Raw genomic sequence first — 23,439 nt, forward strand, 5'->3', positions numbered from 1 at the left:
TTTCTCTCTGAAGGATATCTCTGAAAAGCCTCCCACTCAGTACATAATGTACTCTAACCTTTAAAAACAATCAGCTCTGATGGAGAGATGAGAAACTGTTTGAATTTTCATCCTTTCTTATGGTTCCCACTGTGAGAGACTTGGAAGAAACTGCAGCTGGTAATTTAACAGACCAGCTAATAACTTGCCATAAAAATAATTTTGGAATACTTTATGGAGACCCAATGCTACAACTTTTATGGAGGTCTTTAACTCCATTGTGATTTATAACGCAATGAATGGAGTCCTATAATGTTCCATTATAAAATACTTAAGGCACATTCAATCAGATAACATTCTTATTTGAACATTCCTGACTGTTTAGCTGTGCAGAGCGAGGGTCTGCACAGCTTTCTACTGGGACTTTCCACTGTAACTGTAATGTGGGATAGGAAATAATTTTTATTTGCAATTAAAATACATGAGTTCTGTTCAGTGTTTCCAACTTCCATCTGTCTTTCATATGGGTTTTTTAAAAAGTCCACTTTTGTGTCCTTTATTAAAAAAAATTCTTTTATGATGCCAGGAAATATTTTATTTCTCCTTTGCTTCTGTGATGCCCCTCATCAAATTGTGCTGATGCTTGCCACTTCTGTAGATTTGAAAAGCCTACATGGTGGTGGGCTCAACTTCTGGGGATTACAAAGGTTTGACAGGGAATTCAGAAGGTTAGCTGACCTTTTAACCTCCAGCAAAACTCAGATACAATGATTGACATTAAGAATGCAGTTTCTCACCAAATACAATGTTCAAACAGTATTCATTTGCTGCATTTGTACCCCACATTTTCCCACCTATTTGCAGGCTCAATGTGGCTTACATTATATTGCAAAAGGTATAATCATAAATAGAGTAAGGGTTTGGTCTAATGTAGTATGTAGTTAAGACTAAAGAAGGGACATTTGAATATGATTTCCAAGGGCCTAACTGCTTCCTAAATTAGCAGTTTGTTGAGTGAAAAGAGGACGAATTGTCCTTTGTTCTCAGACGGTGTTCTAGCACTGTAGACTCCTTTCTGGTCATGGGTACACAGATTCTAGAACAGCAATTTCTGACGAAAGAACAGTGGCCCTATAACCCTATGACTCAATAACACAGTTAGCCGCCCAGTGTTGAAAGTGCAATTTGATATTATAGAAGAAACTAAAGGGTGGCAATCTTAGAAGACACTAGGGAGCTTTTTTTCCAGCCCACACCTGAGCGCCTGACAGGGATGTACATATCATTAGTGCACACTAGTGTACTTTAAAAACTATGGTCTATGCTAAATGGATTTAACATGCGTTAACTTACGAATTAATACATGTTAAGTCAATTTACATGTTTAAAACATTTTTTTCCCCAATGAAAACAACGGTGTGAAATGAACCAAAAAAGGCTGGAAATCAGGAAAAAAACTTAAATAAACCCAAACTCTTTGCCCTGTGCACATCCCTAACCATCAAATTAGTACAAACTTATGGTGTATAATTAGTCCTTTTAACATTGATTCTCCATATCACTTGACTAATACAATCTATACATTTTACCAGTGGCGTACCTAGGGTAGTTGACACCCGGGGCCGGTCATTTTTTAACACCCCCCCCCCCCCCCAAATCCAGTACTAGGCATGCCGAGAATACAAAACACTCAGGACCTATAGAGCAATTCTACCATACCATAAGCAGTCATTTCTACGAGTCACACAAGGAAAAGGAAAGCATCTTAAACACTAGAGTGAGCACTAGAACATCAATTCACCTATTGTAAAACGAAACCAGACAGAATAGTACAGATCGTTGATCCTGCACAGTCAATGCCAACCGAAAGCCATGTCTTTTTCACAAACACAGATACACCCTAATCCACTAAAGAATAAGTAATCATAAATTTTCTATTTAGACAAAAATTAAACTGAACCCCCAATGCCAGACTCTGCATACAATGCAACACCACAGAAACAGAAACTGTCCCCTAGTACTGTGCAAAATATAAAGACAGCAGATGTAAATTTGAAAAAGAAAACCTAACAAGTACCAATCACCACTTTACAAATTAACAAATAGAAATAAAACAAATATAGAAAGTAAAATAATACCATTTTATTGGACTAATACATTTAGCTTTCAGAGGCCAAAACCTCCGTCCTCGGGTCAGTACAGTATAGTGCTGTTACAGTATCCTATCCTGACCTGAGGAAGGGGGTTTTGTTCTCCGAAAGTTAGTCAAAATGTATTAAAATTAGTCCAATAAAAAGATTACCTTATTTACATGTTCTATTATAAACATTTAACACATCTACAATACTTTATCCTAAAGCAAAATAAATAAAAAAATATATTTTATTTACAGTTTGTTGTCTCTGGTTTCTGCTTTCCTCATCTTCTTTTCACCGTCTTCCTTCCATCCAGCATCTGTCTTCACTCTCTCTCTCTCTCTCTCTCTGCCATCCAGTGTCTGCCCTCTCTGCCGTCCCTTCCATCCACTGCCTGCCCTTTCTCTCTGCCCCTTCAATCCACCATTTGCCCTCCCTCTCCCATCCATCCAGGGTCTGCCCTCCCTCTCGCTCCCCCTTCCATCTAGGATCTGTCCCCTCTCTCTCTTTGCCCCTTTTTTCAGCCCCCAGTTCCAGCCCCCTTCTCCCCTCTGAACCCCCCCACTCCAGTCCCCTTCTCCCCTCCCCTTCTCCTGTCTGAGACCCCCACCACAGTCCTCTTCTCCCCTCCCCTGTCTGAGACCCCCACCCCAGTCCCCTTCTCTCCTCTGAACACCCCCATCCCAGTCCCCTTCTCTCCTCCCCTGTCTGAGACCCCCCACCCCAGTCCCCTTCTCTCCTCTGAACACCCCCATCCCAGTCCCCTTCTCCCCTTCCCTTCTCCCCTCTGAGATCCCCACCCCAGTCCCCTTCTCCCCTCCCCCTCCCCTGTCTGAGATCCCCACCCCAGTCCCCTTCTCCCCTCCCCTTTTCCCCTCTGAGACCCCCACCCCAGTCCCCTTCTCCCCTCCCCTGTCTGAGACCCGCACCCCAGTCCCCTTCTCCCCTCTGAACACCCCCATCCCAGTCCCCTTCTCCCCTCCCCTTCTCCCCTCTGAGATCCCCACCCCAGTCCCCTTCTTCCCTCTGAGATCCCCACCCCAGTCCCCTTCTCCCCTCCCCTTTTCCCCTCTGAGACCCCCACCCCAGTCCCCTTCTCCCCTCCCATTTTCCCCTCTGAGACCCCCACCCCAGTCCCCTTCTCCCCTCTGAACACCCCCACCCCAGTCCCCTTCTCCCCTCCCCTTCTCCCCTCTGAGATCCCCACCCCAGTCCCCTTCTCCCCTCCCCTTCTCCCCTCTGAGATCCCCACCCGAGTCCCTTTCGCCCCTCTCCTTCCCCACCTCAGTCCCGTTAAAACCGGCGAAGCAGCGTCGCAGGCAGCGCCTCGTGCCCTGCTTGTAAAAAAAAATCAAATCTCCTTCCTTCTCCTCGTCTTGACGTCTTGACATCGACTCGGGCCTTCCAATCAATTTGATTGGAAGGCCCGAGTCGACGTCAAGATGTCAAGACGAGGAGGGGAAGGAGATTTGATTTTTTTTTTACAAGCAGGGCACGAGGCGCTGCCTGTGACGCTGCTTCGCCGGTTTTTTAAATGTGCGATGCCGCGGGAATGGCCATGGGAGGCGGCGGGAGCGGAGCACCCCCCACCCACTGGCACCCGGGGCGGACCGCCCCCACCACCCCCTTGGTACGCCACTGCATTTTACCAACCTATTTAATCACATATATATTATGCAATATACATTTTCATATTTATTCCAAAACAACACAACTCTTTGAAATCAGCTCAAATGATGTCCAACATTTTCTCTTTTCCCTAAGAAAGTTCCAATCACAGCTGCAATGATTATACACACCAAACAACGTGTATGTATAAACAGCAAAAGTCTTGTAACCTCAAGTATGACTTGATGTATTTTTATTACATTTGTACCCTGGGCAATGTATACCATACACTACATTCTGTGTATTGCAATTGTTTTAGCTTTTAAATAAAAATATCTATTGATATTATTTACCCAAATTTGATCAGCACATTGTCCATGACCACCCGGTTCTCCACTAGCTACTAGCTGATTGAACCATCAAATTAGAGGCAGCTGCCTCTTCTTCCTCTGCATCAAGCACATCACCTCTATAATATGCTTGAGCTCTGTATCAACCAGTAGACAAGAAACTTGGATACAAGTTATCTTACACCATAATATAATAGCATTGTAGCTGATCCACAGATTTATATTTAGTATAATTTAAAGTGTGAGCTCACAGAATGTTGTGCCAAAAAAAAAAAGCCTGTCAGATCTAACTTGTCTTGACACTTTATATAATACAATTTATTTAGGTGCCCTTTTACTGAGTTGCACTAAAAAAAAGTGGCCAGCGGTATTTATTTATTTATTTATTGTTTGTATTTGTATCCCACATTTTCCCACCTCTTTGCGGGCTCAGTGTGGCTTACAATAAGATATGAATAATGAGAATACAGTTGTTACAAATTGGTTATGGGTTACATTGTACAAGTTATGCGAGATAATCGAATTATCATTAGGAATATCACAATGGGACATCAACAGGGAGAGTTTGGGAGGAGACAATGGGAAGCTTAAGGGCAGTGTTAAGACACATAGGCACATGGTGTACATATTCCTGTAAGTATATGTATGAGTAATGTGGAATTAGGGGGATGAGAGATCATAAGTGGATGTGTGATGCATTTATGTAAGTGAGTGTGGGCTCTATGTGTTTTGGTTTTTTCCGTAAATTGTCTCAAATAGATGGGTCTTCAGTAATCTGCGGAAGGATGCTTGTTCGTGGATCGCTCTTAAGTTGCATGGCAGTGAGTTCCAACGTTGCGTGCTCGTGTGAGAAAAGGTTGACGCGTGTAGCGTCTTGTATTTCACGCCCTTGAAAGTAGGGAAATGGAGGTTGAGGTATGTTCGGGAAGATCTCCTAGCATTTCTGGGTGGTAGGTCAATCAACTCGGACATGTAGGCTGGGGCTTCGCCGTGAATGATCTTGTGGACTAGTGTGCATACCTTAAAGGTGATGCGTTCCTTCAGCGGAAGCCAGTGTAGTTTCTCTCGTAGTGGTGTTGCCCTTTCATATTTTGGTTTACCGAAGATGAGTCTGGCTGCTGTGTTCTGGGCTGTTTGAAGTTTCCTCAGTGTTTGCTCTTTGCAGCCTGCGTATAATGAGTTGCAGTAATCCAGATGGCTGAGGACGAGGGATTGCACTAGGCTACGAAAGACGAATCTTGGGAAGAGTGGTCTTATCCTTTTCAGTTTCCACATGCAGTGGAACATCTTCTTAGTTGTGTTGTTTGCATGGGTTTCAAGTGTTATGTGGCGGTCGATAGTGACTCCAAGGATTTTTAGCGTTTCTGAGATTGGAAGGTTTAGGTTTGGTGTATTTATCGCGTTGAATTCGTTGGTGTTGTATTGGGAGGTGAGTACCAGGCATTGAGTTTTTTCTGCATTTAATTTCAGACGGAATGTGTCTGCCCATGTGTTCATGATGTTTAGGCTTTGATTGATTTCGTTGGAGATTTCTTTGATGTCTTGTTTGAAAGGGATATATATTGTCACATCATCAGCGTATATATGTGGATTGAGGTTATGGTTTGATAGGAGTTTTGCTAGAGGGATCATCATTAGGTTGAAAATAGTTGGTATCACTAGAGTGGGGCTTTCCTATGCACTGAGGCCAATTTTAATGCATTTTCCATTTTTCCTATTAATGGCTATGTGCCAAGTTCAGCAAAACAAAAAAGTGAGGCGGACTCAAGGAGGTTATCAAAATATAAGAGTCTTTATTGTAAAAGCCATAAAGCTGACCCGACACGGCCTTGTTTCGGCACAAAAGGCCTTTTTTTCCTTTTATGTGCCAAGTTCCCCATTAGTGAAGGAGAACTTCTGACACCTATTTTCTAGGTGGTAAGAGCTCTCATGCTAACCAGTTGGCATACAGTGATGTACTACTACTAATCATTTCTAAAGCGCTACTAGGCTTATGCAGCACTGTACACATTATATACAGGTACTTTTCTCAGTCCCTAGGGGGCTCACAATCTTAAGTTTTTTGTACCTGGGGCAATGGCAGGCTAGGTGATTTGCCCAAGGTCTCAAGGAGCTGCAGTGGGAATTGAACCCAGGTTGCCAGGGCCAAAGCCCACTGCACTAACCATTAGGCTACTGCTCCACTGATTTGTGAAGAACAAGCCTACTCTCTGCCCCTAAACAGACCCCCAAAGCTAAAAAAATAAAATCTATTTTGTAGCTCATGGGAAGCGCACGTCAATCCCTAAACTATGGCAGGGCACCTGAGTGCGTCCTGCAGTAGTGCTTTTTAACCTGTTGTAAGCGTATGTTAATGTGTACAAGAGACCAACCAAATTTTGATTTCAGTTTCGGTTATGGTGCCGAAAGTGGCCCCAAATCCTTTTTCTGTCCGGTTTCAGTCAAAAGGCTATGGCCATGGTTTTGACTTCAGCTGAAACTGACTGTGGGGCTCATTTTCAAAGCAGTTGGGGCCCTGTTTACTAAGGTGTGGAAACATTTTTAGCATGCGCTAAAATTAGCACGTGCTAAACAGTAGAGGCCCATATACTCCTATGGGCGTCTCTAGTGTTAGCGTACACTAATTTTTAGCACACACTAAAAACGTTAGTGTGCCTATGGCACAGCTTAGTAAACAGGGCCCTTAGGGTTGGTGGTAAAGCAGTAACTACCAGAGCAACGTCAACAATTTCAGGATATAAAGGGATAGCTTTTTGCACTGTTAGTTTTGATGAATGATCAAACATTTCAACTTTTTTTTTAATGCAAGTGAGAAATTAAGTTGAAATTTACTCAATTTGTTCTCTATGGCACGTGTTTTTTCTGTGCGGAAATGCTTTGCATGCTCTTTCTGATCCAGATATTTATTAAAATCAAATTCATCCTCAATTGATGTTAGTGCTGCAATCCCCACCAGTGCTAGTCTTCTGACAGCCACCCAACTTAAAACACAAAATAACGAATAGCAAGCTCCCAACAGGAACTCAAAACGAAGACAGTGGCACACATCCTTGCAAGAAATGAAATAAAAGTGGGAAGACGACCTAGGATTCCAAAGACTGAAAGGATATATAATAATAAAGATGTTTATTGAGGTATAAAGACTCGACACAACGTCGTGTTTCGGCCGTTAGGCCTGCATCAGGAGTCTTAATGCCGAGTCTTTATACCTCAATAAACATCTTTATTATTATTATATATCCTTTCAGTCTTTGGAATCCTTGGTCGTCCTCCCACTTTTATTTCATTTCTTGTTGTTGTCCGTGGGGCGTCTAGAGTTCTCCGCCTTCTGGCGGATATTTTTTCTCTACACATCCTTGCAATATATCTAGCTGCAAACAATGCCAATACATTTCAGAGGCTCCCACAGTCATTCACAAAGGAAAAATATTCAACATAAAGGAATCCTTCACATGCTCATCTTCAAATGTGGTATATATCATTCAATGTGAAGAAGGGGTGCTATTTTGGAGAAACAAGCCAGATGCTAAAGATGAGATTTAATTTACATAGATATCATATGAAAAATGCCATTGCCAACTAGGTTGACACCTCTGTGGGACAGCACTTTACAAAACCAGAACACTGTATTAATGATTTCATGGTAAGAATACTAAAAGGAAACTTTAAGACAACCCAGAAACGTAAGACCTTTGAAGTCAGAATGATTAAATATTTTGATACCCACCAGACTGGGCTTAACAAAGACCAGGGTTTTCTAGCCCATTATAAACCATAACATTCTACTGCTTTGTCACCCTCTTATCTATCATGCATCTCACCCTGTCTCTCATCCACCCATCTCCCTCTGTTTCTCACCTTACCCACCCCACCCTCTTCCTGTGAAACTATCATTGGAATGCTTTGGTGTTTCACTTATATATACTATTATTTATCAACATTTGCTTATTTCTGATCTCAAGAAGAAGGGTTCACTTTGAAAACTAATCAAAAAATGTATTGTTAGTCCAATAAAAAAAGGTATCATCTTATTTTCTTTTCTATGTTTTGTTTTATTTGTATTTATTAGTTTAATTGTACTTAGCGTGTTTGAAGTATCATCAGTTATAATACATAGAACTTATTCTTTTTTAAGTTCATAATCTTGCAGAATCTTTTCAACTAAGAACTAGAGAAACTCGCTGGTGTGATGAGCTTCTGTGTCTTTTGCTGTCAGAGTTGCAAACAAATCGGACATTGATGGCAAAGTAGTTCACTCTGTGGCGTGTGCAGGTATCCATTATAAGAAATACAAAGCGCTCCTTCAGAGTGTTTTAAAAGTTCTTCCTTTTGGTTAAGGGCTTCTTTACACACCATTTTGAAGCACCTTCTCTTTCCAGAGAAACACCTGGGGCCCTGTTTACTAAGCAGCGTTATAGGCACTTTAACATTTTTAACATGTGTTAGCCGTGTATGCGCGTTAACCATGTATGTGCCTACAATATCCTTATAGGCGCCTACATGGTTTGCGTGCTAAAAATACTAATGCACCTTAGTAAACAGGAGTTTGCAGACCTATAAAAGCTGGTTGTGAAATTATGATAGAGGCACAGTGTCCTTTACAATAGGGGCAGATTGACCGTTCGGGCAACCAGGAAGTGCCTGAGGGCCCAGAAGCTCTGCCCGGATACCCGTCGTTCTCCCCATGCCCACACACTACCTTCCTGCTGTGACCACCACTGCTGCTGCTGTTACAGCAGTGGTGGCAAAAACAGAAATAAAGATTGCGGAGCCGCACTGTTCCTCCTGTTCACGGCTGCCGGTCCTGCCTTTCTCTAACAATTTCCTGTTCCGGGGCAGAGCCGGTCTGCTGCGAGTGGGAAGGGAACGGTGCAGTCCCTCAATCTTTTTTTTCTATTTTTGCCGCCACTGCTGAAACAGCAGCAGGGCAGCAGCAGTGGTGTCCGCGGCAGGGGGGTATTAGGTGGGAGTGGGGATAGCCTTGGTCCTGGTGTGCCAGTGGTAGTGGGGGTGTCCGGTGGGGGGGGGGGGGTGTTATTGTGAGAGTAGGGTGGAAGAGGGGGATATGGGGATTAGGTGGGGTGATAGTGGGGACATATAAATTGAGCAGGGATAAGGAGGACCCCAGGTACAGGGTGACTGGGTGATGGGGAAGGACAGACGATGGATGGAGAATGGAGGACAGATGCTGGATGAAAATGAGAGAGGGGACAGATGTCAGATGGAAAGGAGAGGAAGGACAGACACTGGATGAGGGAGAGAGAAGGGACATATGCCAGATAGAAATGGGGAGAGGAGGGACAGACACTAGATGAAGGGGAGAGAGGGGATAGAAGCAGGACGGAAGGGAGAGAGAGAATGTAGATGTTGGATGGGACTGGGGAGAGAGAGGGGCCTGAGTGGATGGAAGTGAGGGGAGGGGCCAGATGCTGGATGGAGGAGGGAGAAAAAGAGTCTGGATGGAAGTGAGGAGAGAGACGGGTCAGGTGCTGGATGGAAAGGGGGAGAGAGGAGGCAGACGCTGGATGGAAAGGGGGAGAGAGGGGGCATATGCTGGATGGAAAGAGGGGAGAGAGGGGGCAGATGTTGGATGGAAAGGGGAAAGAGAGAGAAGGAGCAGATGCTGGATGGAAAGGGGGGGGGAGAAAGAGGGATAGATGCTGGCGAGAGTTAAGAAGAGATCGAGGAAAGAAGAAACAAGAGACTGGGACCAACACAATTAGAAAAAAGTAAACGGCCAGACAATAAAGGTAGGAAAAATGAATTTTATTTTTAGTTTAGTATAAAGTAATGTGGTAGCTGTGTTAATACAGAAAATGGAAATAAGATAATACCTTTATTGGACTAATTTTAATACATTTTTGACTAATGTCAAAACAGAATACCTTAATAGCAGTATACTGTCCTGATCTGAGAAAAGAGGTTTTGGCCTCTGAAAGCTAACTGGAAAATATATTTGATCCAATAAATTGGTATCATCATATTTTCCATTTTTTTGTTTTATGTGTATTTGTTAACCTATAGTATAGTGATTGAAATATGTCAGTTTTTGAAATTTGCATCTGTGGGTGGGGGAGTACCAGCAACACAGCGGGTAGGAAAGAACTGGGCTAGTGGGGGCGTCGGCTGCGACAGTAGGGGGGGCATCAGGCAGTGGCCAGGAGGGGCGCCCAGACCAATCTGAGTCTGCCCCTGCTTTACAACAAATTCCATAACGTTTTTGAATGTATCTGCAGTCATTATAACAGTAATGTTGTCACTGACAAAATATCTTGTAACTGATGTCTGTGAAGTTTTCTGGTCCTTTTCCTGGCTGGAAGTACTTGGCTTTTACTGTCGTCTTTCTCACTCACAGCTTTCAATATGTCTCGATGAAAGTGCTATAAATGCCTTTTGAGATTGGAAGTTCTTGTAGGAACACTTTATCACTGCCTGAATATGTGCTTATCTTGCCATCACAACATTTGTCTTCATCTGGGTCTGATGCCATACACTGACACACAAAATATTTTCCGTCTTGAGTTATGGTGAACTGCTCATATATATAGCTGACTTCATGGGAAGCTTCTTTAACATTGTGAATTATATTTAAAAAAAATGTCAGACAAAATTCATACTGCAGGGATACAGGGGAAGACAGGAAGGAAAGTGTCTGTATCCTAGATAGTAGCTACTGCTCCTGCCTCTCCCTGTAGCCTATTGGCTAGCTGTGTCTGACCAATAGGCTGTTGCAGCCTATTGGCTGGCTGTGTCTGATTGATGGGCTGGAGGGAAAGGAGGGAGCTTCTGTAGCCTAAAAACAGGTGATGGGATGAAGTAAAAAAGCTGAAGCCAATTAGATTAGCCTCTGTTTCCCCTTCCCCGCAAAGCTGTCACCCAGGGCCAGATGCACTAAACCTTAACGACCCTCTAACAACCCTTTAACGAAGGAAATTCCTAACCGTAGCATGCATTAAAGGCCTTTTTCCAACGAAGCAAGCAGCTAACGAAAATGGAATACAAAAGAGTATCTACCATTGTAATGTGGACGAATCGGGATGCACTAACAATACCAATGATTACACCGAATCATTTACCGCGACATATTTAACGTATAGTCAGAGCAGTCGTAAAGGCCAGAGCTGTCATCTCCCCGCTTCCCCCTGCACCATAAAAACCCAAGCTGGCATGTTTAAAGACAAAAGTGAGATAAACACCACCTCCCCGCTTTCCCCTGCATAAAATCTAAAATCTAAACAAAAATCAAAAATCAAAAAAGGATCGGGAGGGGGCAAGGCGCTCATCAGGAGCGTCCTGTATGGACGGCCTTGCCCCCCCCCCCCAGGTCGCCACTGCTCCCATGCTTCTCTGCTCTCCTCTGAAGCCAGTTTCCCAGTTCTGAAAACAACTTTAAGCAGCCCAGGTCCCCCTCCCTTCCTCTGTTCCCCCAGCCGGGGGGGGGGGGGGGGGGGGACAGGCCCAGGTCTCTCTGCTGAACTAAATGGGATCACAGTGAAAGAGGTCTTTTGTTAGAAAGGGGGTTTATGAAGGACGTCTTTTTGGAGTCTTGAGGAGGACATCTTCAACTGCACTCTCCTGCTAGGATCACAGAGCTAAATGCTCGCACGCCCCCATCTGAGGTAAGCAACCTACGTAGGTTTAATATGTTTGTGTTGATAGTTTGTGGCATGCGCAGAGCAGCCAGCATAGCGCTTGGCTGCTCTGCGCATGTTTTAGGAGCCGATTACCGACGGGGATTACGAATCTGTAATGCATTGTACTTTACAGTACACTCAAAACAAAGCAAACAAACTTATGAGCTGCTGCATCCCCATTGTTGTTCTTTGCTGTTGGTAGCATTTCTATTTAATTTCACTTTTATTTTCAAACTTGCCAACTTGTACTGCATGTGGATGTACACAGAGGAAGTATAGTAGAATAATTTTTCTTAGGTAGTGTAGTGTAGTTACTTTCTTTCTTCTCAAGCTATTCTTGATCCACTCCAATCTGGCTTTCGCCCCCTTCATTCAACTGAAACAGCACTTGCTAAAGTCTCCAATGATCTATTCATGGCTAAATCCAAAGGGCTCTACTCTATCCTCATCCTTCTCGATCTTTCTGCTGCTTTTGACCCTGTTAATCACAGCCTACTCCTTGGCATGCTATCCTCACTTGGATTTCAGAACTCTGCTCTTTCCTGGTTTTCTTCTTATCTCTCTCAGCGTACTTTTAGTGTATACTCTGGTGGATCCTCCTCTTCCTCTATCCCGCTCTCAGTGGGTGTACCTCAAGGATCTGTCCTAGGACATCTCCTTTTCTCCATCTATACTTCCTCCCTTGGTGCTCTGATCTCAGCCCATGGTTTTCAATATCACCTTTATGCTGATGTCTCCCAGATCTACCTCTCCACACCAGAAATCTTGGCTAAAATCCAGGCCAAGATATCTGCCTGCCTGTCTGACATTGCTGCCTGGATGTCTCACCGCCACCTGAAGCTCAATATGTCCAAAACTGAGCTCCTTATCTTCCCACCTAAACCAACCTCTCCCCTTCCCCCACTCTCTATTTCTGTCGACAACACGCTCATTCTTCCTGTCTCATCTGCTCGTAACCATGGGGTCATCTTCGACTCCTCCTTCTCCTTATCTGCACATATTCAACAGATTGCTAAAACCTTTCGTTTATTCCTCTATAATATCGCCAAAATTCGCCCTCTCCTTTCTGAACATGCTACCAGAACCCTCATCCACACTCTCATCACCTCTCGCTTGGACTACTGCAACTTCCTTCTCACAGGTCTTCCACTCAGCCATCTCTCTCCTCTTCAATCTGTTCAAAATTCTGCTGCACGATTAATATTTTGCCAAAGCCGCTATGCCCATATCAGCCCTCTTCTGAAGTCACTTCATTGGTTCCCTATTCGTTTCCGTATACAGTTCAAGCTCCTCTTATTAACCTATAAGTGCATTCACTCTGCTGCCCCTCACTACCTCTTCACCCTCATCTCTCCCTACATTTCTTCCCAGGAACTCTGTTCACTAGGCAAATCTCTCCTAATTGCACCCTTCTCCTCCATCGCTAACTCCAGACTCTGTTCCTTTTATCTCGCTGCACCTTATGCCTGGAATAAACTTCCTGAGCCATTACGTCAAGCACCATCCCTGGCTGCCTTCAAATCCGGGCTAAAGGCCTACCTATTTGATGCTGCTTTTAATTCCTAACTTGTCACCTACTTGTAACCTTTATCTTGTTTTCTTCTTATTTGTCCTGTCTGTCTGTCCTGATTTAGATTGTAAGCTCTTTTGAGCAGGGACTGTCTTTTCTTCATGTTCAACTGTGAAGCGCTGCGTACGACTGGTAGCACTATAGAAATGATTTGTAGTAGTAGTAGTAGTAATCCTATATAATAATTCTCACCTCCAACGTTCTAGGCAATTTCCTGCCTGTGTCCGTGGCTTCTTCAGAGTTGGTGAGCTAGGCTCCAAAGCTCTGGCTGACGTCACTGGATTCATTATGACGAGGTCCCGGGTGAAAAAAAACCCCTCAGAGCTCCAGGCACAGAGGCTCCATAGTTCTGAATGCTGACTCCAAGATTAGGGTAAGGGGTTATACACAGGAGATTATGCAGAGTGTTGCACTAGAAAAGAGGAGTTGCACCTCAGTCACGGTTAACACGTGTTAAAAATGTTAACGGCCCTAAAACGCTGCTTAGTAAAACAGGGCCCTAAGTGTATTGTTTTACTTATCTGCTTGTTCTCACTTTGGTCTCCAAGCCACATTGAATATGAGGTTGTTTGGGATAATGGGGGAGATTCTATATATGTGCCTAAAAAATCAGCATGGAAATCAGTGCCGACTAAGCGTGTTCTATAATCGGCGCCTAAAATGGCACCTAGATTCAGGTACCAATTATAGAATAAGCTTAGTTGATATAAGTAAATAAGTATTGCCATACTGGGAAAGACCAAAGGTCCATCAAGCCCAGCATCCTGTTTCCAACAGTGGCCAATCCAGTCACAAATATCTGGCAAGATCCCAAAAAAGTACAAAACATTTTATACTGCTTATCCCAGAAATAGTGGATTTTCCCCAAGTCCATTTAATAACGGTCTATGGACTTTTCCTTTAGGAAGCCGTCCAAACCTTTTTAAAACTCCGCTAAGCTAACTGTCTTTGCTATATTCTCTGGCAACGAATTCCAGAGTTTAATTACACGTTGAGTGAAGAAAAATGTTCTCCGATTCGTTTTAAATTTACTACATTGTAGCTTCATCGCATGCCCCCTAGTCCTAGTATTTTTGGAAAGCGTAAACAGACGCTTCACATCTACCCGTTCAACTCCACTCATTATTTTATAGACCTCTATCATATCTCCCCTCAGCCGCCTTTTCTCCAAGCTGAAGAGCCCTAGCCGCTTTAGCCTTTCCTCATAAGGAAGTTGTCCCATCCCCTTTATCATTCGTCGCCCTTCTCTGTACCTTTTCTAATTCCACTGCCATCTCAATGCCTAAGAATACACACATCCATTTACACCAACAAAATGTGGTGTAAATTCTGGCACGTAGATTTATGTGCTCTGGTCCATATTCTATAATTACATGTGTAAATTTTGGAACACCCACGAAACGCCCATTTCCCCATCTATAACCACGCACCTTTTTGCTTGCACGCGTTAGAAGTTTGGCGTAGTTCGATATAGCACCTAAAAAATCAGCAATGAAATCGGTGCCGACTAAGTATATTCTAAAATCAGCACCTAGATTTGTAGTGGTAGGAGTGATCGATGATAAGGAACTTTCAGAAACCTCTACACACTGATATCTTCTACCTGAACTAAGGAGCCCTTAATGTGCGATTAGTACACGCAAATAGGCTATACACAGAAATGCATTAAACCATGGTATTTTGCCAGTTTCCATGCACTAATCCACGTTACTAATTTTTTTAAATATTTTTGGGAGGGGGCATGGCATGGGTACAAATGGGCATTCCTGCATTATCCAGCATTAATACAGAACTTAGCACCTCCTAAATAGACAGCACTAAGGGGATCACTCTCATCCTTCCTGTCTCATTAACTCGTAGCCTTTGGGTCATCTTTGACTCCTCCCTCTCCTTCTCTGCACATATTCAGCAGACTGCTAAAACCTGTCGTTTCTTTCTCTATGATATCACCAAAATTTGCCCTTTCCTTTCTGAGCACACTACCAGAACCCTCATCCACACTCTTAGCATCTCTCGCTTAGACTATTGCAACTTGCTTCTCACAGGTCTCCCATTTAGCCATCTCTCTCCTCTTCAATCTGTTCAAAATTCTGCTGCATGACTTATATTCCACCAGTTTCGCTATGCTTATATTAGCCCTCTCCTCAAGTCACTTCACTGGCTCCCTATCCATTTCCGCATACAATTCAAACTCCTCTTATTGACTTATAAGTGCATTCACTCTGCAGCTCCTCAGTACCTCTCCACTCTCATCTCTCCCTACATTCCTCCCCGGGAACTCCGTTCACTGGGTAAATCTCTCTTATCTGCACCCTTCTCCTCCACTGCTAACTCCAGACTCCGTTCCTTTTATCTTGCTGCACCATATGCCTGGGATAGACTCCCTGAGCCAGTACATCAAGCTCCATCTCTGACCATCTTCAAATCTAAGCTAAAAGCCCACCTTTTTGATTCTGCTTTTAATTCCTAACCCTTATTCACTTGTTCAGAACCCTTATTTTATTATCCTCACCTTAATATTCCCTTATCTCTTGTTTGTCCTGTTTGTCCTAATTAGATTGTAAGCTCTGTCGAGCAGGGACTGTCTCTTCATGTTCAAGTGTACAGCGCTGCATATGTCTAGTAGCGCTATAGAAATGATAAGTAGTAGTAGTAGGGGTCATTTACTAAAGGTTAGTATGTGTTAGGACTCAGCTTATTCTTATGGGTCCTGTGGTAGATAACACACTAATCTTGAGTAAAAAAAAACAAAAACCCCTAAGTGCTCCCACATTAACTCCTAGCAGGTATGTGTGCTAATGGCAGCATTAGTGCACAAACTCAATTTTTAAAAATTGAAAAGTCCTAAAAAGTGCCGCATTAGTTGGTCCTTTTACTAAGCCACGCTAAAAAGTGGCTGGCGGTAGTTTTAGCACATGGGTTTCCTGTGCTCTCCAGCTGCCTTTTAGCATGGCTTTAAAATGGCCATGCTAAAACTTCTATTTTTTCCATTAATGGCTACACACTAGTTTCCAAATTTGCATGTGGCCATTACTGCCTGAGCCCTTACCACTACCTATTTAGTAGGCGGTAAGGGCTCACGCACTACTCCTGCGGTAATTGGGCAGCGTGCGGCAATAGCAGTGCACTGCCTGATTACTGCCAAGCACACCTACTCCCTTCCTGCCACACTAGAAAATAAAAATGATTTTCTAGCACAGGAAATGGTGCATGGCAAACTCGGAACTACTGCAGGGCTCCTGGTCATGCCTGGTGATAGTGATAGGCACCTTATGCCTGGAATAGACTCCCTGAGCCTTTACGTCAAGCTCCATCCCTAGCCGCCTTCAAATCCGGGCTAGAGGCCTACCTGTTTGATGCTGCTTTTAATTCCTAACTTGTCACCTGCTCGTAACCTTTATCTTGTCTTCCTCTCTTCAATAGTCCCTTTCCCCATATGTCCTATCTGTCTGTCCTACCCTTTTTCCTTATTTGTCCTGCCTGTCTGTCTTGATTTATATTGTAAGCTCTTTTAAACAGGGACTGTCTTTTTCTTCATGTTAAATTGTGAAGCACTGCATATGACTGGTAGCGCTATAGAAATGATTTATAGTAGTAGTAGTAGTAGTAGTGATAGTGCTGTTTTGCTGTGCGCATAGTTGCCCTACCATGCCTTTGTAAAAGGGCCCCCAGATTTGGAGTTCATGCGTGGAAAAATTTGTGTTTTCGTGAAAGGGCCCCTAAGTCTAAATCAGAAAAAGTGAGCTTTTAATCATTTTTTAAGAACTGAGGGGCCCTTCTACACGTAGGGCTAGATTCTATATATGGTTGAAAAAAATATGCCTAGGTGTATTCTATGTTTAAATCGTTTTTTATTAATAAATTGACAGATAACAAATACTTGTCAAAGAAAATACATATCAAAAATTGTCATCTAACATCTTATGTTCAATACAAGAAAATACAATATATTTTATTTTTTTTTTATATTTTCCCCACCTTCCCTCCCTCCCTCCCTACCTGAATTAGTCTTTTAGTCCCTCCCATCCCACCCCCCACCCTAATCTTTGTCTCTACAACTTCAATATGATATGATGGACTGTATAGGCCTCCAACCAGTAGCAGATGCAACTGACTTGCCTTCACATCCCTGGTATCTGGAGTGTGCTCAATGTGTTGCAATTTACACTGAAAGTCCCATTTATTAGGAAGATATAAACGGGATTATCCTGTCAACCAGTTCTTTGCTAAAGACCAATTTCAAAAAATCTTGTGGAAGGGTCAAAAGTTCAAGAGTAGACTACGTGCTTTCGGTGTGAGAGTACCCCACAAGGGCTCCCATTGTGCCCGGAACTTTAGACCCCCTGTGCTTTCTAAGTCAGGCACCCCACACCTATCTATTCTCATTTGCTTTACTAATTGAGAGCGCCATACCTGTAATGGGGGCGCCTCTTGTGCTCTCCAAAATTGTAGTATAGTATTTATTCCAAAATAAATTGCTACCTTTGCAAATGCTTTGAAACCGTCTGGGGGGGTCTGCTGTGTATTTAAATATGTTAAATAAAATTAAAGGTTCCCTCAGGAGGGTACAGTCCCACATTTGACCTATTCCCTTTAGTGCTTGTTTCCAGAATCGCTCTGCGTAAGGACAGCTCCAAAACATATGGCCTAGGGTTGCCGCATTCTGACTACATTTGGGGCACGCACCTGATGTATTAAATCCCGCTTTTTGTGCTCTCTGCGGAGATATATGTGTCCTAAGCAGCCACCTATATAGCCGTTCCCTCTGTGGGATAGAAAGCCTCTGCTTGTAAATGGATTTTAAATATGCCCTACATTCTTCCTCAGTAAATGTGCAACCTAGATCCCCCGACCATTCTCGTGCTATCCGCCGGAAATCCAGCTCTGCTGTGGTATCTTTGAGTTGTCTATGGTGAAATTTTAGCGGCACCGGGAGCTGAGCTCCTAGTGTAAACTCTTCAGATAGGACCTCCACCACATCTTCTGTAAGATCTGTCCATTCTAATGTGGCTACATAGTGTCTCAGTTGATAATATGCAAAGTAGTGTACTGGGGGAATCCCGTATCTGGCCTGGAGCTCCGCATATTCCTGAATTCGTCCCTCTTCTGTAACTATGTGCGCCAAGTATATGATCCCCTTTTTTGCCCAACTACTAAATGTATTAATCCCTTTACCGGGGGGGAATGCTGGGTTATTACAAATTGACATCCAAGGGGACACACGAGAAGAAAAATGATATTTTCTACACACCCATCTCCAAGTCTCCCTAAGAGGCTTCAAAAGTGGATGCCTCTTAAATGCCATCGTGGGCAACGGAACACCCGTGTGTAGCAAATGACTGAAATGTATATCCGGAAACACCGAGGTCTCCACCAATGTAACGGAGAAATCTGATGTCCCCCGATACCAATCATTTATATGTCGCATAGAGCATGCAGTCGCCAGGAATTTGATATTTAAAAGTCCCATGCCACCTCCTTCCCTTGGCGTCACTATTTGGCCGTATGATATTCTTGGTTTCTTTCCCTGCCAGAGATATGTTTGTATTAAACGTTGTAGCTGTTTATCATCTTTGTGTTTCAAAAAGAGTGGTAGTTGCTGAAAAACATATAACCATCTAGGGGCCACCATCATGTTAAATAGTGCTATTCTGCCCCAAATAGTAAGTGGGAGCTCCTTCCACATCATCAGTTTACTTTTAGTCATCTCCATTAATGGGCCTACATTAACTCTATACATAGTGGACCTATCACAAGAGATGTATACTCCTAGGTATCTCAATTTTGTTGTCTCCCACCTAAGGGGGGCCTCCCCCTGCCAGTGTGGCTCAGTTCCCAAGTTCATAGGCATCGCACAAGATTTAGAGAGGTTAAGTTCAAATCCCGATAATGTCCCATATTCTTTTATCAATGATAAGGCCGCCTCAAATGATTCCCGCGGCTTGGTCAGCACCAGGAGAACATCATCTGCGTAGGCTAATGCACGGATCTCCTGTCCCCCCAACTGTACCCCATGAATTCTGGGGTCGGAGTTAAGAAGGCGCAACAATGGTTCTAACGTTAGGTCAAATAGGAGTGGGGACAAGGGGCAACCCTGCCGTGTTCCTCTCCCTATCTTGAACCGTGTCGAGAGTCCCCCATTAGCTGTTATACATGCTTCCATGCCAGAATATAAGGTCTCAATAGTTTGAATTATTCCAGGAGGGAGTCCTATCCACTCCAACACATGGAACAGAAAATTCCACCCCACTCTATCAAAAGCTTTAGTGGCATCAAGGCTCACCAATATCCCAGGTGTCTCGTTGAACTGACACTGCGCCATTGCAAGCAACATTCTCCGTATATGTACAACAGAATGTCTTTTAGGAATAAAGCCCACCTGCGCCGGGTCTATCACACTGGGTATACATCTGCCAAGCCGTGAAGCCATGATCTTTGCTAATAACTTAATATCAACATTGATTAGCGAAATAGGTCTATAGGATTCTGGTTCTTCGACCACTTTCCCAGGTTTCAACAATAGCGATATACATGCAGTGTTTTCATATAAGGGAAATTTCCCTTCTTGTATCACCGCTTGGTGGTACTCAAAAAGTGGCCGTAGCAATTGGGGTTGTAATATCTTATAAAATTCTCCTGAATACCCATCCACCCCTGGTGCCGAAAATGATTTCAGTCCTTTTATTGCCTCTATTAATTCTCTAGGTTGAATGGGAACTTCTAAACCCGCTATATCTGGCTCCCCGAGTTTTGGCATCTTGGCCCTTTTCAGAAAGTCACTCATTTGTGCTTCCCCAACCGGGCGCTCGGCTGTATATAGTTGTGTAAAATGTTCTTGGAGTAATTGAAGAATTCTATCTGGGCAGTTGGTAAGACTTCCCGTCTTTTCTTTTAAAACCGATATGGTTCTACCTCCCTCCCGTCTCCTAACTATCCGAGCCAACATTCCCCCGGTTCTGTTCCCAAACCTATGGAAATTATACTTCTGAAAAATCCTATTTTTTTCCACTCTCTCATGCAGCAGGGAATTCACAGCTGCCTGAATAGATAGATAAGTATCTCTATTAGTTATGGTTTGCCGTGCCATATAACGGTTTCTAGCTTTCTGTAATTGTCTATTTAGGTGTAGGAGGCTAGTCGTGTTCTTTTTCCGCTTATTTGCAATAAAGGCGATTATGTCCCCTCTGAGAACCGCCTTTCCAGTGCACCAAAATAGTTGGGGATTAGATTCATGTTGTTTATTAAACCAAACATATTCTTCCCATTTTTTGACTAAAAATTTTTGAAAAGACTTATCCTTTACTAAATAACTAGGGAATCTCCATTGTCTGGTCGGTTTGTAACTCCCTGGTGCCTCCAGTTCCAACCAGACAGGGCTATGATCTGATATCAATATTTCTTCGATTTTAGTGTTTTTAATACATGTAAATAGTGCAGGGGAAGTAAACATGTAATCTATTCTGCCCCAGGTTCCGTGCGCCCTGGATCTGTGTGTGTATTCCCTCGAGCCTGGGTGTAAATTACGCCATGTATCTATTACAGATAGTGAATTGCTGAATTCCTTTAACATTCGATATCCTTTACGATTCTCTCTCCCCTCCTGACTTCCCCTCGAACAGTCAATTCTTGGGTCCATCAGTACATTCATATCTCCCACAATCACCAGCTGTTTACTTTCATAAGGGAGCAACTGCCTAGACAGCCTAGGAAAGAAGGAATCATCTGGGGGAGTGGGAGCATATATATTTAGAAGGTAGAATTCCCTCCCTTGCAACCACATTTTAATCAACACGTATCTCCCATTAGGATCCTGCAAAATCGTCTCCACCGTGCACGCCAGTTGCCGGCGTATACAAATTGCCACACCCCCTCTCCGCCCTTCTGGAGATGCATAAATCACTTGTCCCACCCAGCCCTGTCTCAACTTTTCGTGCTCTGCAGCTGTCAGTTTCGTTTCTTGTAGGCACGCAATATCTGCTTTGAGGTGTTTTAGATGCGTTAGAATCTTTTTCCTTTTAATAGGAGATGAAATACCTCCCACATTCCAAGTGACTATTTTACAATGTGTTATCACTTAAGCTTACTGATATCATGATAGTGTGCTTGTAAAATTCAGCCACTGGGTCCCAGCCCTTCCCCAGTAGCTGTAGAAGATGTACTCTACTACTTGCTCTGTTCTTCATACCCATGCAGTTCCTATGCGAGCCATTCTTTTGTTTGACCTGAATTAGAGACCTATACCCTCTTATTGAAATCCCCCCCACCCTTGTTTTGGAATCCCCTGTAAGCTCTCCCTCCCCCCGCCCCTTGCCCTCCATTAAGGACCTTTGCCTCTAGTCTAACCCCTAACTTCTTCCCTTCCTTAGATGTAGTACCGCTTTATGACTCTCCCCCCCCCCCCCCCGAGCTCCCTGTTTTTCCCCCTAATCCGGAAAGGGGGATGGAATTCCCCCCCTCCCCCCCATGTGGTCCCCCCGAACTGCCTTATGGAACCTTCAGGTAACTTTCTAATCAACAGTTAATACTTGTGAAACATTCAACATAACATTTCTTAATCCACTCTATATGGCAAATATAACATTACTTTCATAATTGCATCCGCGCTGTTCTCTTTGGGTCTGCAAACAGAAGACAAAGCCCGGCCTTACACTCAAACATTAGTTTTTGAAGTCATGTTCACGGTGGTGCATCCGCTGGCGCCATGAACTCTGTGTCAATAAATTGTTGAGCCTCTGAGACTGAGTGGAAAGACCGCCATCGGTTTTCATGATGAATTTTCAAAATAGCCGGATAAATCAGCATAAACCGTGTTCTCTTGTTTACCAATGTTGTACAAAGCGGATGAAACCGGCGTCTTTGCTCTTGTACTCCGGCTGAGTAATCTTGAAATATTTTAATCGGGTTCCCATCATATTTCAAGGTATCTCTTTTCAGTCTAAAGCCCCTCATTATCTCCTCTTTGTGTAAGTAGTTGTGAACTTTGATGATCACCAGTCTAGGTCGTTGTTGCCCTTGTTGCCAGCGGCCAAGTCTATGGGCTCTCTCTATACACAGTTCTCCATAGCTGTCTGATAAAGCCAATTCTTTTTTAAGCCATTGTTCTAGTAAATGTCCCAGGGATTTTTCAGGGATTGTTTCTGGCAAGCCCACGATTCTTAAATTGCATCTCCTTGCTCTGTTCTCCATATCCTCAATCTTGTCTTGTTGAGTTTTAAGTTGTTCCATTAATCGGGTGACGTCTTGTGCAGTTTGTGCTCTTGTGTCTTCCACAGTTGAAATTCTATTTTCCGCCTCTCCCACACGTCTCACTGTATCTGCCATAGTAGCTTCTAAACTGCTCATTTGTCGTTCGAGCAAATCAAACCTTGGGTTAAGTGCGGCACTGACCGCCATAGTTATCTGTGCTAATTGTTTTTCAGAGAAGTCCCCAAGCTTTTCCAGCTTCCCTTCTGCCATCTTGGCTCCTGTATTCAATGTGGGACTCTTCCCTTTATCGTATTTGGCCCCGCTTCGGGTTGTTCCTGTTAGTTTAGGCTTCAAAAATTGCTCCATGCAGAGTATGTTACGTCTTTGTAGAGACTAGGCGTCTGATCTTGCAGCGTGGGTACTCGTGGTGTATATATTATAGAGGTGCTTTATGCCTGGGCCCCACGAACCCACCTCCTCTTATTTTCCACTAATATTGGGAGTCAATTCTGTGGGTCTAGAACTCTCTCAGATTTTTCAGTCTGTCAAGGAAAGCGGCTCGATTCTATTTAATTAGCTTTGTACTTGTGTGATAATATACAAATATTTGTTTAAATTAGTCCACAAATGGAGCGTCACAGTCCTGCCCACACTGCAAGCCCTGTATCTCTCCAGGATCCCCAAGAACAGCGTTCCACCACTCTCCACTGGTAGATATAATCTCTGTGCAAAAAAAAATTGCAGCATCCACTTTTAAGGTATGTGTGCGATTGTGGGGATTATTTAACTTAATTGTCATGAATGTTCGAATGTTCCTGGTCTCTGCTATAGCGAGCCTGGCTTTGGTCCCACTGAATTCCAGCGCCGCTTCCACTGTTCACCCGCCGGGGATGGGGGGGGGGGGGTGAGGGGAATCCGGGAGAAAAACAAATGAGTTTTAATTTATCACGCTCCCCCTTATCCTCTATTCCATTCTC

The sequence above is a fragment of the Microcaecilia unicolor genome, chromosome 5, assembly GCF_901765095.1.
Source record: "Microcaecilia unicolor chromosome 5, aMicUni1.1, whole genome shotgun sequence".
Taxonomy (NCBI): Eukaryota; Metazoa; Chordata; class Amphibia; order Gymnophiona; family Siphonopidae; genus Microcaecilia; species Microcaecilia unicolor.